The following is a 22752-nucleotide window of genomic DNA, read 5'->3' on the forward strand; positions in this document are numbered from 1 at the left end:
AATACAGATGCAAAAATTCTCAACAAAATATCAGCAAACTGAATCTAACAATACATTTAAGAAATTCATACACGACGATCGAGTGGGATGTATTCCTGGGATGCAGGGTAGTTTAATATTCACAAAAACCACCGTGATACATCACATCAAGAGACAGGATAAGAACCATATGATCATTTCAATCGATGTAGAAAAAGCATTTGACAAAGTACAACACACACTCATGATAAAAAGCCTTCAACAAAGTAGGTTTAGAGGGAACATACCTCAACATAATAAAGGCCACATATGAAAAAAATACTGCCAACATCATACTCAAGAGTCACAAACAGAGGTTTTCCCCTACGGTAAGGACAAAGACAAGGATGTCCACTCTCACCACTTTTATTCACACAGTCCTGGAAGTTCTAGCCACAGCCATCAGACAACACAAGGAAATAAATGCTCCAAATTGGTAAGGGAGAAGTAAAACTATTTGGAGATAACATGATACCATATATAAAAAACCCTTAAGACTCCACCAAAAAAAAAACTACTAGAATAAATGAATTCGGTAAAGTAGCAGGATACAAAATCAATATACAGAAATCCGTTGCATTCCTATACACTAATAACGTAGCAGCAGAAAGAGAACTTCAGAAAATAGTCCTATTTATAATTGCATCAAAAACAATAAAGTACCTAGGAATAAACTTAAAGAGGTAAAAGACCTGTACTCTGAAAACTACAAACATTAATGAAAGAAATTCAAGACGATGCAAAGAAATGGAAAGATTCCACACTCATGGGTTGGAAGAACAATTATTGTTTAAAATGTCTATATTACTCAAAGTGATCTACGGATTTAATGTAACCCCTACCAAAATACCAATAGCATTTATCAGAGATCTAGAATAACCCTAAAATTTGTATGGAACGAAAAAAGACCTCAAATAGCCAAAGCAATCTTGAAAAATAAAAACAAAACTAGAGGTATCACATTCCAGACTTCAAGTTATATTACTAAGCTGTAGTAATCAAAATAGTATGGCATAAATAGACACATAGGTCAATGGAACAGAATAGAAAACCCAGAAATAAACTTGCAATTATATGGTCAATTAATTTGACAAAAGAGGAAAGAATACACAACAGGAAAAAGACCATCTCTTCAACAAATGGTATTGGGAAAACTGGAGAGCTACATGCAAAAGAATGAAACTGGACTACTTTCTTGCACCATACACAAACTCAAAATGGATCAAAGACCTAAAACCATAAAAATCCCAGATGAGTATAAGGAGTAATGTCTTTGGCCTCAGCCATAAGAACATTTTTCTAGGTAGGTCTCCTGCAGCAAGGGAAATAAAAGCAGAAGTAAACTATTGGGACTACATCAAAATAAAAAGTTTCTGTACAGCAGAGGAAATAACAGAACTAAAAGGCAACCTATTGAATGGGAGAAGATATTTGTGAATGACATATCTGATAAAGGGTTAGTATCCAAAATCTATAAATAATTTATAAAACTCAATCCCAAAAACAAATAATCCAATTAAAAATGGGCAGAAGACATGAACAGACATTCTTCCAAAGACATACAGATGACTAACAGACACATGAAAAGATGCTCAACATCAGTCATCATCATCAGGGAAATAAGAACCAAAACTACAATGAATGGCTAAAATCAACAACACAGGAAACAACGGATGTTGGCAAGGATGTAAAGAAAGGGGAACCCTCTTACACTGTTGGTGGGAATGTAAACTGGTGCAGCCACTCTGGAAAACAGTATGGAGGTTCCTCAAAAAATTTAAAATAGAACTACCCCATGATCCAGTAATTGCACTACCCCCCCAAAACCAAAAACACTAATTCAAATGGATACATACACCCCTATTTTTATTGCAATAGCCAAACTATGGAAACAGTCCAAGTGTTCATCAATCGATGAATGGGTAAAGTGGTGTGTGTGTGTGTGTGTATATATATATATGTGTGTGTGTGTGTATATATATATATATATACACATATATACACATATATATACACATATATACACATATATATATACACATACATATATACATATACACGTATACACACGTATACACACACACACATACACACACACAATGGAATATTGTTCAGCCATTAAAAATTAAATCTTGCCATTTGCAATAACATGGATAGTGCTACAGAGTATAATGCTAAGCAAAATAAGTCAGAGAAAGACACATAGCATATGATCTCACTCATATGTGGAATTTAAGAAGCAAAACAAAGGAGCAAAGGGAAAAAAAATAAAAGAGATACAAACCAAGAAACAGACTCTTAACTATAGAGAACAAACTGATGGCTACCCAGAGGGGATATGTGGGGGGGTGGGGGGCAGTGGGCGTGGGTGAGAGAAAAAGAGGATGGGGTTTAAAGTGTACACTTACGATAAAAAAAATAAAATGTGATTTAAAAAGAAACAAGAAAGATATCAAACAACTTAACTTTATACTTCAAGAAACTTTAGAAAGATGAACAAATGAAGTCCAAGTTAGTAGAAAGAAGGAAATAAAGACCAGAGAATAAATAAAACAGACACTAAAGAGGCAACAGAAAAGATCAAGGAAACAAAGAGTTGTTCTTTGAGAATATAGAATTGGCAAAACTTCAGCTAGATTCCCCAGGAAAAGGACTCAAAATCAGAAATGAAAGAGTAGATGTAACTGACACCACAGAAGTACAGGGGGTTCATAAGACTTCTATGAACAATTGTGTACTAACAAATTGGACAACATAGAAGAAATGGACAAATTCTCAAAATCATAACCTCCCAAGACTGAATCATGCATAAATAAAGTACCTGAACAAGTGATTACTAGCAAGGCCCTTGTATCGGTAATCAAAAATCTCCCAACAAACAAGAAGTTCAAGAGCAGAGGGCTTCGCTAATGAATTTTGCAAAATACTGAAAGATGATTTAATATCAATTCTTCTCACACTCCCCCCAAAAATAGAGGGAATGCTTTCAACTCATTTTACAAGGCCACCATTACCCTGCTCTAAAACCAGACAAGGACTCCGCAAGAAAATTACAGGTCAATATCCTTGATGAACTTAGATTCAAAAATCCTTAAAATATTAGCAAACCAAATTCAACAATACATTAGAAAGATCATATACCATGATCAAGTGGGATTTTTCCAGTGATGCAAAGATGGTTCAACACTCATAAGTCAGTCAATGCGATTCACCACATTAAAATGATGGATAAATATCATATAACCATCTCAGTAGAGGCAGAAAAAGCATCTGACAAAATTCAGCATCCACTTAAGAGGAAAATTTTCAACAATGTGAGTATAGAGAGGAAATATACCTCAACTGAAGGCCACATATGACAAGCCCCCAGCTAATATCATCTTCAATGGTGAAAAGCTGAAAGCTTTTTCTAATATCAAGAACAAGGCAAGAACGTCCACTCCAGCCACTTTTATTCAAAATAGTCCTGGAAGTTCTGGCCAGAGCAATTAGGCAAGAAATAAAAGGTATTCTAAACAGAAAGGAAGAAGTAAAACTCATTTGCAGATGCCATAATATCATATATAGAAAACCCTCAAGATTCCACCAAAAAACTTAGAATAAATGAATTCAGTAAACTTGCAGGATACAAAAATCAACATACAAAAATCCATTTCATTTCTATACACTAATGAACTCTAAGAAATTAAGAAAGTTCTCCCATTTATAGTTTCATCAAAAATCATAAAATACCCAGGAATAAACTTAACCAAGGAGGTGAAAGACTTTACACAGAAAAGCATAAAACATTGATGAAAGAAACTGAAGATGACACAAATAAATAGAAAGATTCTGTGTTCGTGGACTGGAAGAATATTGTTAAAATGTCCGTATTACCCAAAGCAATCTTAAGATTCAGCACAATCCCCATGAACAGTCAGTCGAATGGCCTTTATTCACAGAAATAGAGCAAACAATTCTGAAATTTGTATGGAACCACAATATACCCCAAATCACAAAGCAATCTTGAGAAAGAACAAAGCTGGAGGCATCATGTCTCCTGATTTCAAACTATATAGCAATCTTCTTTCCTTCCTTCCTTCCTGCCTGCCTGCCTGGAACATACGTATGATTCAGGTTCGGTTAGAAGCTTTACAGGTGATTTGGAGAATGGTAGCAGTGAGCTAACAATTGTGAACCTATCTCCAGATAGCTTTTACATAACAAAGAAAACTCAGTCTTAATTAAGCCACAGTTAAGGTCAGACTTTGATATAAGTTGCTAGATGCAATTCATAAAATATATATCCACACACATCCAAGCATCATTTGATCTAATGGAACAATGATCTCCCTTTTCATCTAAGATTTAATATCTTTTCCTATGCTTTGGATCCTATCCATTCCTGCCATTCTGGAAAAATTATACAATCTATTCCATTCCATTTTGGTATATGCAACATTTCTTCCTATCATGTTCAAGTCACTCTTAAGTTTTTTTAAAAAAGAGGAAAAGAAAAAACACTATTTTAGCCCCCACAACACTTCCCAAGACTTCACTATTTATTTCATCTTTTGTACATAAAAAAATCATTTAAAAATCATCTATATTAACTGTCACCATTTTTTCCACTTTCTGTTCCATTTTCTTGCTTCTTGCTCAATTATCAACTTACTTTAATTTGATCTCCAATCTTCACCAAAATGGCAGTTGCTAAAATACAAATGACTTTTAGGACGTAATTTTGAATAAATTTTGTTTTTCAGTTTTCATCTTATTTGACATCTGCCTGGTATTAGGCACTTGAGAATATTCCCTCTCCTTTTTTTGACCCTTAATTTTTTTAGCCTCTCAGACATCACGTTCTTCTTATTCCCCTGGCTATTTCTTTCCCCTTTGGCCTCCTTTGCAAAATAATTTTGCTTTATCTGGCTTTTAGTGGAGTTCTTCAATGACAGATTCTAACCTCCTCGTCTCACTCTAGGCTGTATCCTGAAACAATTTCATTTATCCCTACAATGTCCATTACCACTGTAGACAGAGAACTCAAAATTTTATGTTTCAAACCCCCAGACCAAACTTCGCATCTCCATAGTCTTACATAAAACTCTTCCCTCAATCTCAAATTTGAGGTCTTAACTATTATCTTCAAAATTATGGTGTTCAAAAAATCAAACTCAAAATATATGCCCAAATCTTATCTTTTTCCAGTATTTTATTTACTAGTGACTGGTACCACCATACTAGTTACACAATCCTGGTAACTAGAAGTCATCCTTGACATTTCTTACTTCTTTATCCTCATGTCCAATCTATTACCAAGCTCTACCAGATTTTATTCCTAAAATATCTTTCAAAGTCTTCCAACTCCATCTCCAATACGCTCATAGAATGCACATACACTTCATTTTCATTACATGTGTTATAGTTATAAGTTATAAATGACAGGACTATGTTATATGTAATGTTCATACAAGTTATATTATAAGTTATATGGGAACTTCTGTGAGAAGTTTTTTTAAAGATTTTATTGATTGATTGATTGATTTAGAGAGCATTAGTCAGGGAAGAGGCAAAGGAAGAGGGAGAGGATCTCAAGCACATTCCACACTAAGCGTGGAGCCCAATGTGGGGCTTGATCTCACGACCCTGAGATCATGACTGAAGCCAAAATCAAGAGTTGGATGCTTTACCGACTGAGCCACCCAGGCTCTGTGGAAAGTTTTAATAAAAATCTGATTAGACTTTACATGAGGACACGTCCATACCTGTTTACCATTCTATCTCTACTAACTGTTTTAACACCTTGACGACAGTAGATACTCCAGAAATTTATATTGATAGAATACATATACAGCTCCATAGACACTTAGGTCTGTTTCAAATTAGCTTTCAGTACAGTTTCTGCTGTGACAAGAACTGTACCACAATTGAACTCTTTGTATTAGGTCTTGTGTGATCGTATGATTCCCCTTCTTTTAAACCTTCTTCATTTGACCTCTGCTCTGAGTAGTCACTGCTTTCATATAGCTTTTGATTGTCTATTTTTCCATTTTTTTGTTTTACACTAAGAAAATATCAGGAAACACATTTTCTGCTTTGATTAAACTCTCTATCATTTCATTTTTGGCAATTTATATAGGTCATGCACCATGTTATTGCTGGGAAGTAGCTCAAGATGGTAATATAAGACATAAAACCTATGCTCCAGGTCACACAATCTGGTGGGAGAGACATACTTTTACAAAAGTCTGATTGTTAGAATTCAATTTCAAATGCAAGTGACAGAAAACCCTGAATAACAGAAGCTCAAACAAGACCTAAATGTAACCTTCTCATTAAACATAGGTAGTACAGTAACACAACGGGAGTCCCATGATAATTAAGATCACAGGCTGTTATAAAGAAGATAAGAAATAACAAGTGTTGGCAAGGACGTGGAGCAAAAGGAACCCTCATGCACCACTGGTGTGACTGTAAAGTGGTGTAACCACCATAAAAAACAGTATAAATGTTCCACAAAAAAATAAAAGGAACTACCGTATAATGCACTTATTCTTCTTAGTATTTATCCAAGGAAAACAAAAAGAGATATTCACCCCTATGTTTATTTCAGGATTATTTTTAATAACCAGGATATGGAAGCAACTTAAGTGTTCATCAACAGGTGAATAAAAATGTGCTCTATGTACATAATAGAATATTACTCAGCCATAAAAAAACAATGAAATCTTGCCATTCATGACAACATAGATGGACCAAGAGGGTATTATGCTAAGTGAAATAAGACAAAAACACAAATACCATATGACTTTGCTTATATGTTGAATCTAAGAAAACAACTAAAAAAGAGAAATAGACTAATAAATACAGAGAACAAACTAGTAGTTACCAGAGAAAGAGAGTTGAGGGGGGAGTTAGGTGAAGGGAATTAAGAGGTACAATTTCAGTTACAAAATAAATAAGTCATGGGGCTGAAAAGGACAATATAGGGAATATGGTCAATATTGTAAAAACTGTGTGGTACTGCATGGTAACTACTCTCATGGTCAACACTTTGTAATGTAATTATTGAATTATGTTGTGCACCTGGTCCTAGTAGAATATTTAATATTGACTATACTCTAAAAAGAATCACAGATTATTTTCTTCCCCTAGCCCAACATGGCTACTCCTGTTCCAACCATTTTATCTATATTCTGAACAGCAACAAGATAGAAAAGGAAGAAAAGGGACATGTGTCCTTCTTTTCATGACACTTTCTGGATCTTTCACATGCCAATTCTACTTGTTTCTCTTTGACAAATCTTAGCCACAAATCTGCTCCTAGCTGAAATGGTGCTTGGGAAACTATCTGCTAAAAAAATAACCAGTTCTAATACTGAGGAAGAAGGTGAGAACGGATACTGGGAAGCATCCTCTACCAAAGAAAGAAACTCTACTATACAGGGGAAAATGATAAATAACCTAGAAGAGTAAACAAAATGTAATGAGTGAACATAGGAGAAAGTACTTCTGACTTGGAAAACATTTCACCACCGTGAGAAATAGTTCTTGATATATGAAAAAAAATTAACAAACAGATAAAAAAGAGAAAAGCAAGGAAGAGACCTAATCAAGGTATGAAACCCAAAAACTACTAAGTAGTGAGAAGAGAGAGGAGTAGTTCGGAATGGCCAGACCCCTGTAGATGGTGAGTGTAGCAGGGGGAGAAAAATGCCATTGTGATGGGGACATAAGGATGGAAAGGTAGGTTGAATTTAAGATACTGAGAACCGCCAATGACAGACTGAACACATTCTTGGCATTGATAAACAGTCAAGAAAATTTGACCATTTTATTATTTTTGTTGATGTTCAGCTATTCATTTCTCTATTTTTTATCATTCTTCCATTATTTCTGAACACTTATAACCAGTACTTTCAACGTTCAGTATTGCAGATAGTGGAAATTTTGGCTTTGCTACTATCCCAGTTTCCAGTTTTGACACCTTGAAACATCATTGCTACTTTATAACAGAGGAATTCACAGAATGGAAACAGTCATCAATGTCCTGGTTCATCCTGTTTTGTTGAAATTATATTCCTCAGAGGCACAGGCACCAATGAGAATGCATGTAACAAATTTGAAATGTGCTCTTATGATGAACCAGCTTTTTAAAGTAAAGAAACTGATTTCTCCCCTGCATTCAGACCCAAGAGCCTCTGCTTCTCCAGCCAGATAAGGGACATGCCCCTCTCAGGGTATTGGTAGGGGGGGAATGGGATGGAGCAAGACAGGACCAACAGCTGCTTCTTGTCAACCTCCAGGACCGGTTTGCGAAAACAGCCATCTGCAAAGGGCTCGGGCTAAAGAGCAATCACTGGCTATAGACACACGTTATTAGGAAAGCAGCAGGGAAGGAGTTTTGCTTCCTGATGCATGAATATTTGTATCAGGGGCTTTGTTTTAGTTCTCTTGCTGGGAGGAGTTCAGATTGGTAAAGTGAAAACAAAACATCCATGCCTCTGATATTTATGTTGCCAGTTATTTTTCTGCTTCCTGTAATTACACAAGACATGACTAATACCAGTTTTACTTTCTGAAACTCATTCTGCAATGAAGACATTTGACCACATTTTCTTCTGGCCTGTGGAAATTGTATGAGGTCACATGACCTACATACCTTTACTACAATATCCTAGAGAGAAAGACAATGCTGTTCTAGAAAGAGCTAAAAGTGTTGCTTGTAACAATTGCAAGTACAGAAACATGTTCACCCTGGAAAATGGAAGACTGTTGAAAAGAGGTCCATGAATGAAGAAGTTGGATTTTTTTCATTTTTCACTTTATATTCTATGTAAGGTATAAACTTTCAAACTGTTCTTCAATTAATTCCTGAGCCTGGCTTTTACAATTTATTTCAACACACACATTTCTAATCAAGCTCCCTATTGAGCACGTAATGTCTCCACCAGCAGAGAGTAATTCAGAGGGAACATAGCTTTCACCTGGTCTCATCAGCCTATGGGTTTGAGGGGTCATATTAGGACAACACTGAGCTGATAACTGTCCCACCACAGGGGGTCACTGACAACCCCTAGACTCCTCACTTGTTTCTGGGAGCCACAGGAGATGCCTCCCACCCTGTGTTCCAGGAGTGGACAGGTCCCCATTGTGCATCTCAAGTCACGTGGTGCAAGAGGCCCTCCCTCTCAGAGACAGTAGCGTGCCCAGGCCCAGCGGCAGGTCCTGCTGGCTCGAGGCTGCAGAATATGTAGGGTATTGCTTTGCTTTTACTCTTCATTGTTCCAAAGCTGCACTACATTCCACAGGGGGAGTTGGGGCTCTCTGCAACTGCCGTTGCACGGTTATCTACTAGGATCTGAAGCAGCACAATTTATGCTAAAGTGTCCTTAGTAAAAACAGTCCCTTAAAGTTTTCTTTGTTGTGGTTGGTTGGTTTTTATAGTCTCTCTCTTTCTAGGGCTCAGGCCTGGTCCCTGTGGGCTCAGTTGGGAGACCAGTCATAGAGGTCTCAGATTCCCCTGCTTTCCCATTTCTGCCTCCAGGCACTGAGCATAATGGTCATCCGATCCAGCGTGCATATACTTACTGGGAGGGGTTGGGGAGCTGCAAGATAGGGTCAGTTAAGATCACACTTCCCATACTAATTAATGCAGTATTTTCAAAAGCACTCACAGCCTTAGAAATATTTATAAAATTTAATGCCTCTCTCAGGACTTAAAAAACAAATTTACCTTCACAATTTCACTATCAGAAGAAAATCAAATAGTGGCAGTCACGCTGGGTTGCTCCCCAAGGCTCCAGCAACTGATGGAGGACCTGTGCGGCAACCTCTATAATGGACTCGTCATAAGACTTACTTTCTTGGTCTAGGGTGCAGCCTCCCAATGATTTCAGTGTTCCCACCTCTTACATGACACCAGGTTTTGGGTGGGGGTTGGGGAAAAAAATTTACCCTTGGTTATCTGGGCTGCAAACCAACATTGCTTACGTCTAATATTTCATGCCCCCCGCCACCCACCCAAACACACACAAAGATCCTTCAGCTTCTCCCCAGCATGCCCCGGCTCTTGCAGGGACCTCTCAAACTCTCCCTCCACTTACCAACCAGCTCAAAAAGCAATTTAAGAAAAATTCACGCAAGAACTCCGCAGCATTAGCCATTAAGGGAATGCAAATTAAAACCACAACGAGTTACCCCTGTGCCAATTCTAACTTCAAAAGGGTTAAAATTACAAGGAAAAAAGGTTAAAATATCAAGTGCTGGCGAAGATACAAAGTAACTGGAACTCTCATATACTGCTGGTGTGAAAGCAGAATGCTACCACTACTCAGGAAAGCAATTCAATGGTTTCAGATAAAGTGAACAGACATTAACCATGTATCTTGCAACCCAAATCCTGGGTATTTTACCAAAAGGAATGAAAACTTAGGTTCACCCCCAAAAACTTAAGTTTAATTTTTGTTTATATAACTTTTTTGCATAATTGTCAAAATATGGAAATAATTCAGAATCCTTTAACCCAAGAGTGGATAAACAAAGTGTGGTATGTCATGTCAATGCCCTACTACTCAGCAGTGTAAAAGAAGCAAATTATCAGTTCAGAAAGCAACATGGAGGACTCCCACATGCACTTTGCTAAGAGAAGCCAGATCCCAAAGGCTTTATATGCTTTGACTCCCTTTATAGGACAAGGCAGAACTTTAAGGATGGGGGCAAATCATTAGTTACAATGGAGGGGAGTTTGTGTTGACTGTGAAAGAGAAGCACAGAGAATTTTGGGGGGTTGATGGAACTGTTTTGTGTTCTATATTTGTCAAAGCCAAAGAATTGTGCTTCACAAAGAATGAATTTAACCGTATGTAAATTTTTTTTTTTTTTTTTTTTTTAATAGGGCTCTGTTACCAGTTTCTCCTGTAAGGAGCTTAGAAGTTTCCACTCCACCCTAACAGGTAAAAAGCTGAACAGCCTAAAATAAACAAACAAAAACCCAGCAGCTGTTCTTGCATCCTTAAAAGAGGGGAATACACAGGGCAAACCACTGGCCTCAAGACTACAAAAAAACAACAGAGAAATACAGAGAATAACAACTTACCAGAGCAGGGACTGGTGAGAGGAATCTTCTGTAAGAACCAGGGCCAAGGCAGGAAAACCTGAGCTCCGACCGGCGAATTACTGGAGGCTTATTGTGAACTAGTCTGAGAGCTACAAAATCCAGGGGACCCAGTCATGGTGAGGCCCCCACAAGTTGTGAGATTTACCTCCAGGAGCTCAACCAGATTCCCACAGCAAATATCAGAGAAAAATCCCCTTGGGCGTCAGGCAGAGGGAGAGGGAAAGGAGCCATTTTGAAATTCGCCAGAGCCCTCTGTTCTCCTTAAATAGGCCTGCCAGCAGGAGAAACTAATTAACCAGAGCTTAACCTGCTGGGGTTTTATCAGAGCCTAACTGACACAGGGAAGGTTAAATGCCAAATTTCAACCCAATCAAGCCAACCTGTTAAGGGGGTGGGAGGGAGGGAGACTGAGAAACACTTGTGAATTTCACAGTCCAGAGGCACAGGCTCAGTATAAGACTGAGACCTGATCATAGGACCATCGAATACGCCCCTCCCCAGTACCTCACCCCCTCATTACTAAAGGCCAATTTACAACAAGTCATGTCTATCTATCAAGAAAAAATATAAGGCATTCCATAAGGCCAAAAGCACAATTTGGAGAGAAAGAGCAGCATCAGAATCAGACATAGCAGGGGTGTTGGAATTATCTGACTGGGAATGTTTTAAACTATGATTAATATGTTAAGAACTCTGCTGGATAAAGCAGACAGTATGCAAGAACACATGGACAATGTAAGCAGAAAGACAGAAATCCTTAGGAAAAAACAAAAAGAAATGATGAAGATATAAAAGCTGTAACAGAAATAAAGAATGCATTTGGGGGCACCTGTGTGGCTCCGTCGGTTAAGCATCTGCCTTTGTCTCAGGTATGATCCTGGGGTCCCAGGATCAAGCCCCCCATTGGGCTCCCTGCTCAGGAGGAAGCCTGCTACTCCTTCTCCCTCCACCTGCTGCCCTCCCTGCTTGTGCTCTCTCTCTTTCTATCAAATCAATACAAACTTTTTTTTTTTTTTAGAAGAATGCATTTGAGAGGCTTAGTAGTAGACTGGACATAACCTAGAAATGAAAAGAATCTATACAGTAGAATTTTCAAAAACAGAAAAGCAAAGAAAACAACGAGTAAAAAACGTATTTAAGGACTATGGAAAAACTACAGAAGGTGTAATGTACACATAACAGGAATAACAAAAAAGAAAGAGAAAGGGAATATCTGAAACAATAACGACCAAGAATTCCCCCAAATTAATGTCAGACACCAAGCTTCAGATCCAAGAAGCTCAGAGAACACTAAACAGGATAAATGTGAAAAAATAAAAATAAAAAATACAGTCAGGCAAACCATTTTTGAATTAGCAAAAGTTAAAGGGAAAAAAACACACAAACCTCTGAAAGAAGCCAGGGGCAAAAGAACCTTAAACTATACAGGAATAAAGATAAGAATTAAATCTGACTTCTCAGAAACCATGCAAACAAAAAAAGAGTGGACAAAAATAGTTTTAAATTCTTCCAACCTCAATTCTGTACCCTGCAAAATTATCCTTCAAAAGTGAAAGAGTGAAGGAGAAAAGCACATTTTTCTCAAACAAAAATTGAGGGACTTTGTTGCCAGTGAACTTGCTTTGCAATAAGTTCTTTAGAGAGAAGGAAAAAAATATAGGTCAGAAACTTGGATATGCATAAAGAAAGAAAGAACATTGAGGAAAGAATAAATGAAGGCAAAATAAAAAGTTCTTATTTTTTTCTTATTCTTAACTGACCTAACATATAACAGTTTATTCAAAATAATAGCAACAATGTATTCAGTCACATCCATTTATATATTAGGTATATATATGCTTATGCATGCTTATATAAATTAAACTAATGACAGCAATACTACAATGGATCAGAGGAAGTAGGATATTTGTTATTATAAGGTACTCACACTACCTGTCAAGTGGTATAGTGTTATTTGAAGTGGACTTGCATTAGTTATAAACTCCAGAGCAACCACTAAAAGAAGAAGAGAGGAAGAAGAAGAAAAGAAGGGCTGATACGCTAAGAAAGGAGAGAAATGGAATCATAAAATGCTCAATTAAAACCACAAAAGGCAGAAAAAGAGTGAAAGACAAAAATAGGAACAAAGAACAAGAACAAAAAGTAGCATGTAGCAATGAGTATGGTAGACATTAATCTGGCTCTATCCGTAATCATGTGGAATGTCAATGATCTAAATATACAAATTAAAAGATTAGAGTAGAGCACAAAGTATAACCCAGCTGTATCTTGTTTATAAGAAACCTGCTTTAAATATTAAGACACATAGAGATTAAAGGTAAATAGGCAGAGAAAATATACCATGGTAGCAACAGTAAAAAGATACAATAAAAGTAGCAATAAAAAGCAATAGTAGCATATTAATTTCAGACAAAGCAGATTTCAAAGTAAGGAAAATAATCAGACATAAAGAAGTACCTTATCTGATGATACAAGGTCAATTCTCTAAGGAGACATAACAATTCTTAATGTATATGCCCCTAACAACAGACTATGGAATTACACGAGGCAGAGAGTAATAGATTGCAAGGAGACGCAATCCCTATCAAAATACCATTGACATTTTTCACAGAACTGGAAAAAATAATCATAAGATTTGTATGGAACCAGAAAAGACCCTGAATAGCCAGAGGAATATTGAAAAAGAAAACCAAAATTGGAGGCATCATAACACCTGACTTCAAGCTCTATTACAAAGCTATGATCACCAAGACAGCATGGTACTGGCACAAAAAGAGACACATAGATCAATGGAACAGAGTAGAGAACCCAGAAATGGACCCTCAACTCTATGCTCAACTAATCTTTGACAAAGCAGGTAGGAATATCCAATGGAAAAAAGTCTCTTCAACAAATGGTGTTGGGAAAATTGGACAGCCACAAGCAGAAGAAGGAAACTGGACCATTCTCTTACACCATACACAAAGATAAATTAAAAATGGATGAAAGACCTAAATGTGAGACAGGAATCCATCAAAATCCTCAAGGAGAACACAGGCAGCAACCCCTTCAACCTTGGCCACAGCAACTTCTTGCAAGACACATTTTCAAAAGCAAGGGAAACAAAAACAAAAATGAACTACTGGGACTTCATCAAGATCAAAACCTTCTGCACAGCGAAGGAAACAGTCAACAAAACTAAAAAGGCAACCTATGGAATGGGAGAGGATATTTGCAAATGACATATCTTATAAAGGGTTATTATCCAAAACCTATAAAGAACTTATCCAACTCAACACCCAAAAAACAAATAATCCAGTCAAGAAATGGACAGAAGACATGAACAGACATTTCTCCAAAGAAGACATACAAATGGCCAACAGACACAGGAAAAACATGCCCCACATCACCTGTCATCAGGGAAATACAAATCAAAACCACAATGAGATACCACCTCACACCAGTCAGAATGACTAAAATAAGCAAGACAGGAAACAACAAATGTTGGCGAAGATGTGGAGAAAGGGAAACCCTCCTACATTGTGTTGGTGGGAATGCAAGCTAGTACAGCCACTCTGGAAAACAGTATGGAGGTTCCTCAAGAAGTTAAAAATAGAGCTACCCTACAACCCAGCAATTGCACTTCTAGGTATTTATCCCAAAGATACAGACGTAGTGAAAAGAAGGGGCATATGCACCCCTAATGTTCATAGCAGCAATGTCCACAATAGCCAAACTGTGGAAGGAACTGAGATGTCCTTCAACAGATGAATGAATAAAGAAGAAGTGGTTCATATATGCAATGGAATATTACTCAGCCATCAGAAAGGATGAATACCCACCATTTACATCAACATGGATGCAACTGGAGGGGATTATGCTAAGTGAAATAAGTCAAATAGAGAAAGACAATTATCATAGCATTTCACTTATATGTGGAACATAAGCAATAGCATGGAGGACCATAGGGGAAGAGAGGGAAGACTGAATGGGAAGAAATCAGAGAGGGAGACAAACGATGAGAGACTCTTGACTCTGGGACCAAACTAAGGGTTGTGGAAGGGGAGGTGGGTGGGAGGATGGGGTAACTGGGTGATGGGCGTTCAGTAGGGCACATGATGAGCACTGGGTGTTGTACACAACTGATGAACTATTACTACATCTGAAACAAATGATGTACTATATGTTGGCTAATTGAATTTAAATAAAAAATAAATAAACTCTGAAAAAAAAAAAGAATTGCAAGGAGAAATAGATGAAATAGTCTCATCATTTGAGACTTCAACAGTCTTTTTTTCAGAAACAGACAGATCCAGCAGAGAAAATCAGTAAGGGTACAGTTGATTTCAGCAACACCATCAATCAACTGGATGTAAGTGGCATCCGTAGACTACTTCATGCAACAACAGCAGAATGTGCATTTTTCTCAAGCTCACATGGAAAATTCACTAATGCAGACCACATTCTGGGCCACAAAACATACCTTAGCACATTTAAAAGTTAGAAATCATACAATGCCCGCTCTGAGACCACAGTGGAATTAAATTAGAAATCAATAACAGAAAGATAACTAAAAAAATCCCAAAATATGTGGAGATCAAACAACATACTTCTAAATAACACACAGGTCAAAGAAGATACCTCAAAAGAACTTAAATTTTTTTTCATTTTTAATTAAAGAATAGTTAACATACAATATTATATTAGTTTCAGGTGTACAACATAGTGATTTGACAACTATGTATGTTATGAAATGCCCACCATAGTAAGTATAGTTAATGAAAACACAACTTTTCAAAATTTGTGAGATGCAGTGAAAACAGTGCTTAGAGGAAAATTTATAGCATTGAACATATATATTAGAAGAGAAGAAAAATCTAAAATAATCTAATTAATTACTAAGCTCTCTAGAGGGGCTAAGAGAAAAGAGAGACAAATTACTAATACCAGAAATGAAAGAAGGGTTATCACTGCTGATCCCATGAGAAGCAAAAAAATAAATAAAAAACAATGAAGGAATATTATGAACAATTCTACACCCACAAATCTGATAGCCTAGATGAAATCAACCAATTCCTTGAAAGACACAAGCTGCCGAAACGTATGAGAAGAAATAGATAATCTGACTAGATCTATATCTGTTTAAAATTTGAGTTAATAGTTAATAAGACCGCATCAAAGGTATTATCTTTTAGTTCCAGAAAGTGAAGTATTTCTCAAATAGAATGGGGCATGTTGAACAGGCACAGGAGCCAAACTTAAAGAGCCCAGTGGCCAAAACTGGAGTGATTTGAGCAAAAATAAATAAGTATAATATTGAATTATAACACATAGCATAAAATAAATACTCATAAACCCACACTGACATATGTAAATTAGTGAATAAATTCTGAATTTATGGGAGAGAATTCTTCCTTACAGAATTCTAATTAATAAAAGCTGACGGGATAAGAGAACATCACCATTAGAATGCCACAGTCCTAATTATTATAGGCAAGATCCACCAGTGGGGCAAAAGTCTGTAACTAACAGATATTTGTGTAGTGGCAAACTGGGAAGTGTGAAGCCTGATGAACCCTTAATCTAGTGACAAAGGTTAACATCACCACTGAAAAGACATATCAGACTTATATGCCCTATGATGTGATGGGGCACCAAGAAAGTCACATCACTTTTGAGAGATTCTTGCCAAAAATTCAGAACCTAAAACTAATCATCACAGAACATCAGACAAACTCAAATTGAGGTACATTCTATTATAAAACTGATCAATATTCCTCAAAGGTATCAGGAAAGACTGAGAAGCTATCACAGATTGGAGAAAACCAAGCAGTCCTAACAACTAAATGCAATGTGGGATCCTGGAATGGATACCAGGAAAGAAAAATGATGCCTGTGAAGAAACTCATACTTCCAAGTTGAAGCTTCAGTTAGCAGTATTGTACTGATGTTCATTTCTTAGCTTTGATAATTGTGCTGTGGTTATGCAAGATATCGATGTTTGGGAAAATTGACTGAAGAGTATATAGAAACTGTATCTTCATCCTGTATACTCTGTAGAGAGAAACTGTAGATACCTTTCATTCCAATCTAGCACCATGATGTTCGTTCTAAGCTTTCCCTTTTTCTTATTTGCAACTTCTCTCTACCACAGTGAGAAGCCTGGCTCTCATTATTTAGCAACTTTTCTCTAAGTCTAGAATTATTTCAAAACATACATTTAAAAAAATCTCTTTAGAAACATGTGAGAGTTCAGGGAAAATGTGGTCTCAATTAATAAACCCTGAAAACATTTTATCCCCAGCTCAGCCTCAGAGATATATAAATATTATATTATCAAAATAAAAGCTTTATAACCGTATTAAGGTTGTGCAGGAAATGGCATTCTACCTCACAACATGTAGATGTATGTTTTATGTTTGTGTAGCTGAAGGGTTAATTCCTGGAGTTTCCTTAATACAAAAGACAAGTCTGCCCCAAATGTGAGTCCAAGACTCTATTTCCGGAGAAGAGAAGAACCATTGGAAACTTGTAAATGACAGTTTGTTCCTACTTCCTCTCATCGAGATTCCACATCTTTATGTCTGGATTCCTCCAGGGCAACCTGTTAACAATAATATAATTTGGGACTTCACTATGTGCTATGTATGTAGTATGAAAAAAAAAAGGCCACTTTTGTGTGGGTAATTATAGAGCCTTATGATATCTCTGCAATGAAAACGAGATTTTATGATAAATGCCAAAGCCTCCATTTCAAAAACTGAACAAAATTTAGCTAGCTAAATTTAGGGCAATAAAATAAGAGTCCAATCAAGAGTATTCTTTGGCTTTGGGCCCACCTCATTCATTTGATTGTGAATAGAATACATTTCCACTCACAATAATCACTTGCCTTCCAGCACTTGGTTATTCTGAGAGAGGCAACAAGTATCAAAAACCATATTTGGTCCATAATAGCTGCTTTTTGACATGAAGGATCTATTGATGTTTATTTTTGCCAGCTCAAGCTGGCCATATGCTTGTTGACAGTTGACCTGAACAATCAATCAAGATATGTTTCCTTTTCTTGGTTGGCAGGGCATGCAATTTATATCCAGCAGCCCCTTCCCTTCTTCTTTTCGAAAGATTGTTTCTTCTGGTCCCAGTGTCCTACTAGAGACAGAAGTCAAGATTCAGCATGCATCATACGTTATTGTTGCAATAGAATAATATGTGTATAGAATATATACATTGTTTTATGTATTATTATATATGGTATAATAATACATATATATACATATACATACATATATATAAAGAGTATAACATCATCTTTGACCTTGGAATATTATTGTTCCAAAAGAAATTTGACACTGAAATCACCCCAAATTTTATTTGTTTTACCATGGACCCTATCATCCAGCAGCAGATAAAGTTTGGGGCTTTTGGGAAATGTTCTTTATCAAGTTGAGGAAGCTCTCTTCTATTCCTAGTTTGTTAAGAATTTTCATCACGAATGAATGTTGAAATTTGTGAATTGTTTTCTTGACAAATTTGACATCGTTGGATTTGATTTATTCATATTTCGCTGAGGAATTTGGCTTCTGTGTTTATGAGAGAACATGCACTTTTCCTTTCTTATCCTTCAATTGGTAAATACATTTACAAGTAATCCAAATCCTCTTTCAAGTCACTCTATACCATTTCACAGGTAGTAGGAGTACCTTACAACAAAATATTCCCTTATAGTATTGCTGTCAATAATTTCACTTACCTATAAGCTATACATTATTGCTATTATTATTTTAAACATACTCTAATCCGCCAGGTCAATTAATAGTAAGAAAAATTGATTTTATTATTATTTCTTCTCTAATACTTTTCCTTTCTTTATGTAGATCTAAATTTCTGATCTAATTCATTTTCCTTCTTTCTGAAGAATTTCTTTAAATGTTTCTTGCAAGGCAGGTCTTCCAGCAATAAATTTCCTCAATTTAAGTTTGTCTAAGAAAGTCCTTTTTTGAAGGATAAATTCCAGACTGGTGGTTTTTTTTTTTTTTCTTTTAACACCTTAAATGTTTTACTCCATTCTCTTCTTGCTAGCATGGTTTCTCAAGAGAAGAGTGACGTAATTCTTACCCCTGCTTGCTGTATGTTATGTGTCTTTCCTTCTTAGTCTCAAGACTTTTCGTTGTCTTTGCTTTTCTGAAATCTGAATATGACATGCTTATGTTGAGTGTTTTGTTTTGTTTTGTTTTGGCATTTAGCCTGCATGCTGTTCTTGCAGCTTCCTGCAACGGCGGTTTGTCATCAATCATTAGTTTTTGAAAATGTTCAGACATTGTTGCTTCAAATATTTCTCTTCCTTTCTCTCTTTCTTCTCCTGGTGCTCCCACTGTGTGTATTATATCTTTTGTAGTTATCCCACAGTTCCTGGATATTATGTTCTGTCCTTTTTATTCTTTTTTCTGTGTTTCAGTTGTGAAAATTTCTATTGTCATTTCTTCAAGCTCAGAGAATTTTTCCTTGGCCGTAGTAAGTCTACTAATGAGTCCATTAAAGTCCATTATTCATTTCTGTTATGGTGGGTTTTTTCCCCAGCCTTTCGTTTTGATTCATTGAGTTCCCATTTCTCTGCTTACATTACTCATCTGTTCTTACATTTGTCCACTTTCCCATTACACCCTTCATCAGGTCATTGATAATTGTTTTAAATTCCTGTTCTGTTAATTCTGACATCTCTGCCGTATCTGGCTCCAATGCTGCTTTCTCTCTTCAAACAATTTTTTGCCTTTTGGTATGCCTTCAAGTGTTTGTTGAAAGCCAGATAAGATGTACCCAGTAACAGGAACTCAGTTAAGTCGTTTTCAATGTGAGGTTTTATATCTGTCTGCCTAGGAGTTAGTCTGCGTACTGTTGGCTATAGCTGTGGGTGTCAGAGGCTAAAATGTCCTCTGCTGTCCTTATTTTTGGTTTTGTTGCTGTCTTTGGATATTCCTAAAGACCACTTCTTAAATAAAGTTTAAGACTTGCAATAATTTTGTTGTATTTTCCTGTTATTACCCAAGAATGCTACTGATGTAGTGCATATAGGGGAAAAGGAAGCATTCCATAGTCTTATAATTAAGTTACAGGCTTTTAATAAACCTGTGCTTTTTTTTTTTTTAAGATTTTATTTATTTATTTGACAGAGACAGCCAGTGAGAGAGGGAACACAAGCAGGGGGAGTGGGAGAGGAAGAAGCAGGCTCCTAGCAGAGGAGCCTGATGTGGGGCTCAATCCCAGAACGCTGGTATCACGCCATGAGCCAAAGGCAGACGCTTAACGACTGTGCCACCCAGGCGCCCCAGTAAACCTGTGCTTCTGATCTGGGACCTTTACCGGAGTTTCTCAGGTTCTTTCCCCCTTGTGTGAAGCAGGAAGGCTAGCAGGGGCTGGAGTTGGGTATATCCCCTGCCTCAGGTCAGTTAGGCTCTGATAAAACATCAGTTAGTTACACTCTGGTAAAAGAGTTTCCCTTGATGATAGGCTTTATTAAGAACAGAATGTTTGGGGCGCCTGGGTGGCTCACTTGGTAAAGCATGTGCCTTTGGCTCAGGTCATGATCTCAGGGTCCTGGGACGAAGCCCTGCCTTAGGCTCCCTATTCAGCAGGGAGTCTGCTTCTCCCTCTTCCTCTGCTACTCCACCCTCCTCCTCCCCGCGCCACACACACACTCTCTCTCAAATGAATAAATAATTTTTTTTTTAAAGAACAGAGTGCTTTGGACATATTTCAGTATGGTTATTTTCCCCTCCTCCCTGTCATAAACACAAGGAAATTTTTTCTGATCTTTACTGTGAGAACCTGGTAGGGCTTCTAAAGGTAAGGATCACCAAAGAATGGGGCCTCTCTGAGCCTGGGCCCCTGGAGTTTTTAACTCTCAAATATGTCTATTCTGAGCCTCCAGCAAATTTTCAATTACAGTTTAGGGTTTTCTACTTATTTTTTAGAATGTTTCTACCCCGGGGCTTCTGCTCTAGTAAGCTGTGATACTCTGTATACACCAGTCTGTCTCTTTAGTTTTGGTGCCAGCACTTTGTCTTATGACCCCAATTCTCTGATGAGACTGAGAAGAGTTTTTGATTTTCAATGTGTTCAGCTTTTGTGAGGATGGGAGCAATGACGTCCAAGCTCTTTACATGTTGGATCAGAATCCAGAAGGTCCTACCATGTGTTTTTAGTTATGAATAATTGAAAATACATAAATGTCCATTACTGGGAGAGTGAATACATTGTGTTATATTTATATAATAAACTGTTTATATTAATAAAAAGTAAAAATTAATGAACTAGAACTTTCTATCTCTATACTGATGACTATCATAAACATTTTGCTAAGGAAAGAATCATATATTTTGATACTATTTATATAAAGATTAGAAACATGGAGAAAAAATACAGTGAGGCATACATAAATATGTAATAAAAAGTATGAAGAAAGCACAAAGAAATGCAAAGGAAAGGTAAAGTCAGATTCAGGTTCAGAGTTATTGGAGGAGGGGAGGGGTATGATAAAATCACAGAGGGTTACACAGGGGATTTCCATAATGTTGTAATATGTGACTTCTTAAACTGGACAGTGATTTCATGAGCAGTATTATTTGTATCTTTTATCTTAAATATTGCCAAGAAATTAACATTCACACTTTGCAATACTATAGAGCTATTAAAATGAATTAAGAGGGCTTCAGAGGGAAGGGGATGGGGGAATGGGATAGGCTGGCAATTGGTAGCAAGGAGGGCATGTATTGCATGGTGCACTGGGTATTATATACAAGTAATGAATCATGGAACTTTACATCAAAAACTAGGGATGTACTGTATGGTGACTAACATAATATAATAAAAAATATTATTAAAAAAATGAATTAAGTAGAATTATATATACAGACTCGGAAAGAGCCCTCCCAAAAAATCAAGTCATAGAACCACATGAATGAAATGAGCATGTTTGAGTATGAGTATATGTAGATACACACGAGAGTTTACATATCAAAGTGTTCATTGTGGTTACCTCTGAGGAGAACAGCTTCAGTTTGGAGGAGGAGAAATGAAGAAAAAATACATGTTTAACTTTGCCTATATGTGCATTACTTGATTCTTTTAAAAAAAGAATGGAGTTACTACTTAAGTAAAGAACAAAATGCATTGTTCCTCTCTCCTAAAATGCTTAGACACTCTGTGTACTTTAATCACGCAAGAGGGAGAAGCTAATGAGGAGCAAAGATACGGAGAAAATGAGGGGAGAAGGTGAGAGTTAGCAGGAAAACAAAGACTCAAAGTTCCAAATTGAAACACTCAAGTTAAGATGAAGAATCCCCTCTCTGTTAAAGTTTATGACGTAGACTGATTAGTGGCACAGAAAACTTTGACATTTCAAAGTTATGATGACACAGTTAGAGTATTTATATTCAGTGACCATAGACTGCAAGGAAACCACGTGCATGGTGGGAGACAAGTCATAAGGGGGGAAATGTTCTATTTACATTTATGAAGGCTCTGTCTCTTGCCATGTCTTTGCTATGGTACTGAAAATGGAGCAGTAATCATCAGGAGATATACAATGGGAATTACAAGTTAGTTTGGTGGTTGTTTTTCGTGGGGCATTAAATAGTCTCATCTTCCAGGAACAG

General features: G+C 36.8%; 1 long non-coding RNA gene across 1 annotated transcript in view; it reads right to left on the minus strand.

Moving 5' to 3' along the window:
- LOC130543931 (uncharacterized) overlaps nt 1-11620 on the minus strand; it is a 110521-nt gene extending 98901 nt beyond the window's left edge. Inside the window, exon 1 of the long non-coding RNA XR_008959706.1 lies at nt 11099-11620. This is a non-coding gene — a long non-coding RNA (uncharacterized LOC130543931). The remainder of the gene's footprint in view (nt 1-11098) is intronic.
- Nucleotides 11621-22752: the final 11132 nt, after the last annotated feature.

This window comes from Ursus arctos, unplaced genomic scaffold (genome assembly GCF_023065955.2).
Source record: "Ursus arctos isolate Adak ecotype North America unplaced genomic scaffold, UrsArc2.0 scaffold_17, whole genome shotgun sequence".
NCBI lineage: Eukaryota > Metazoa > Chordata > Mammalia > Carnivora > Ursidae > Ursus > Ursus arctos.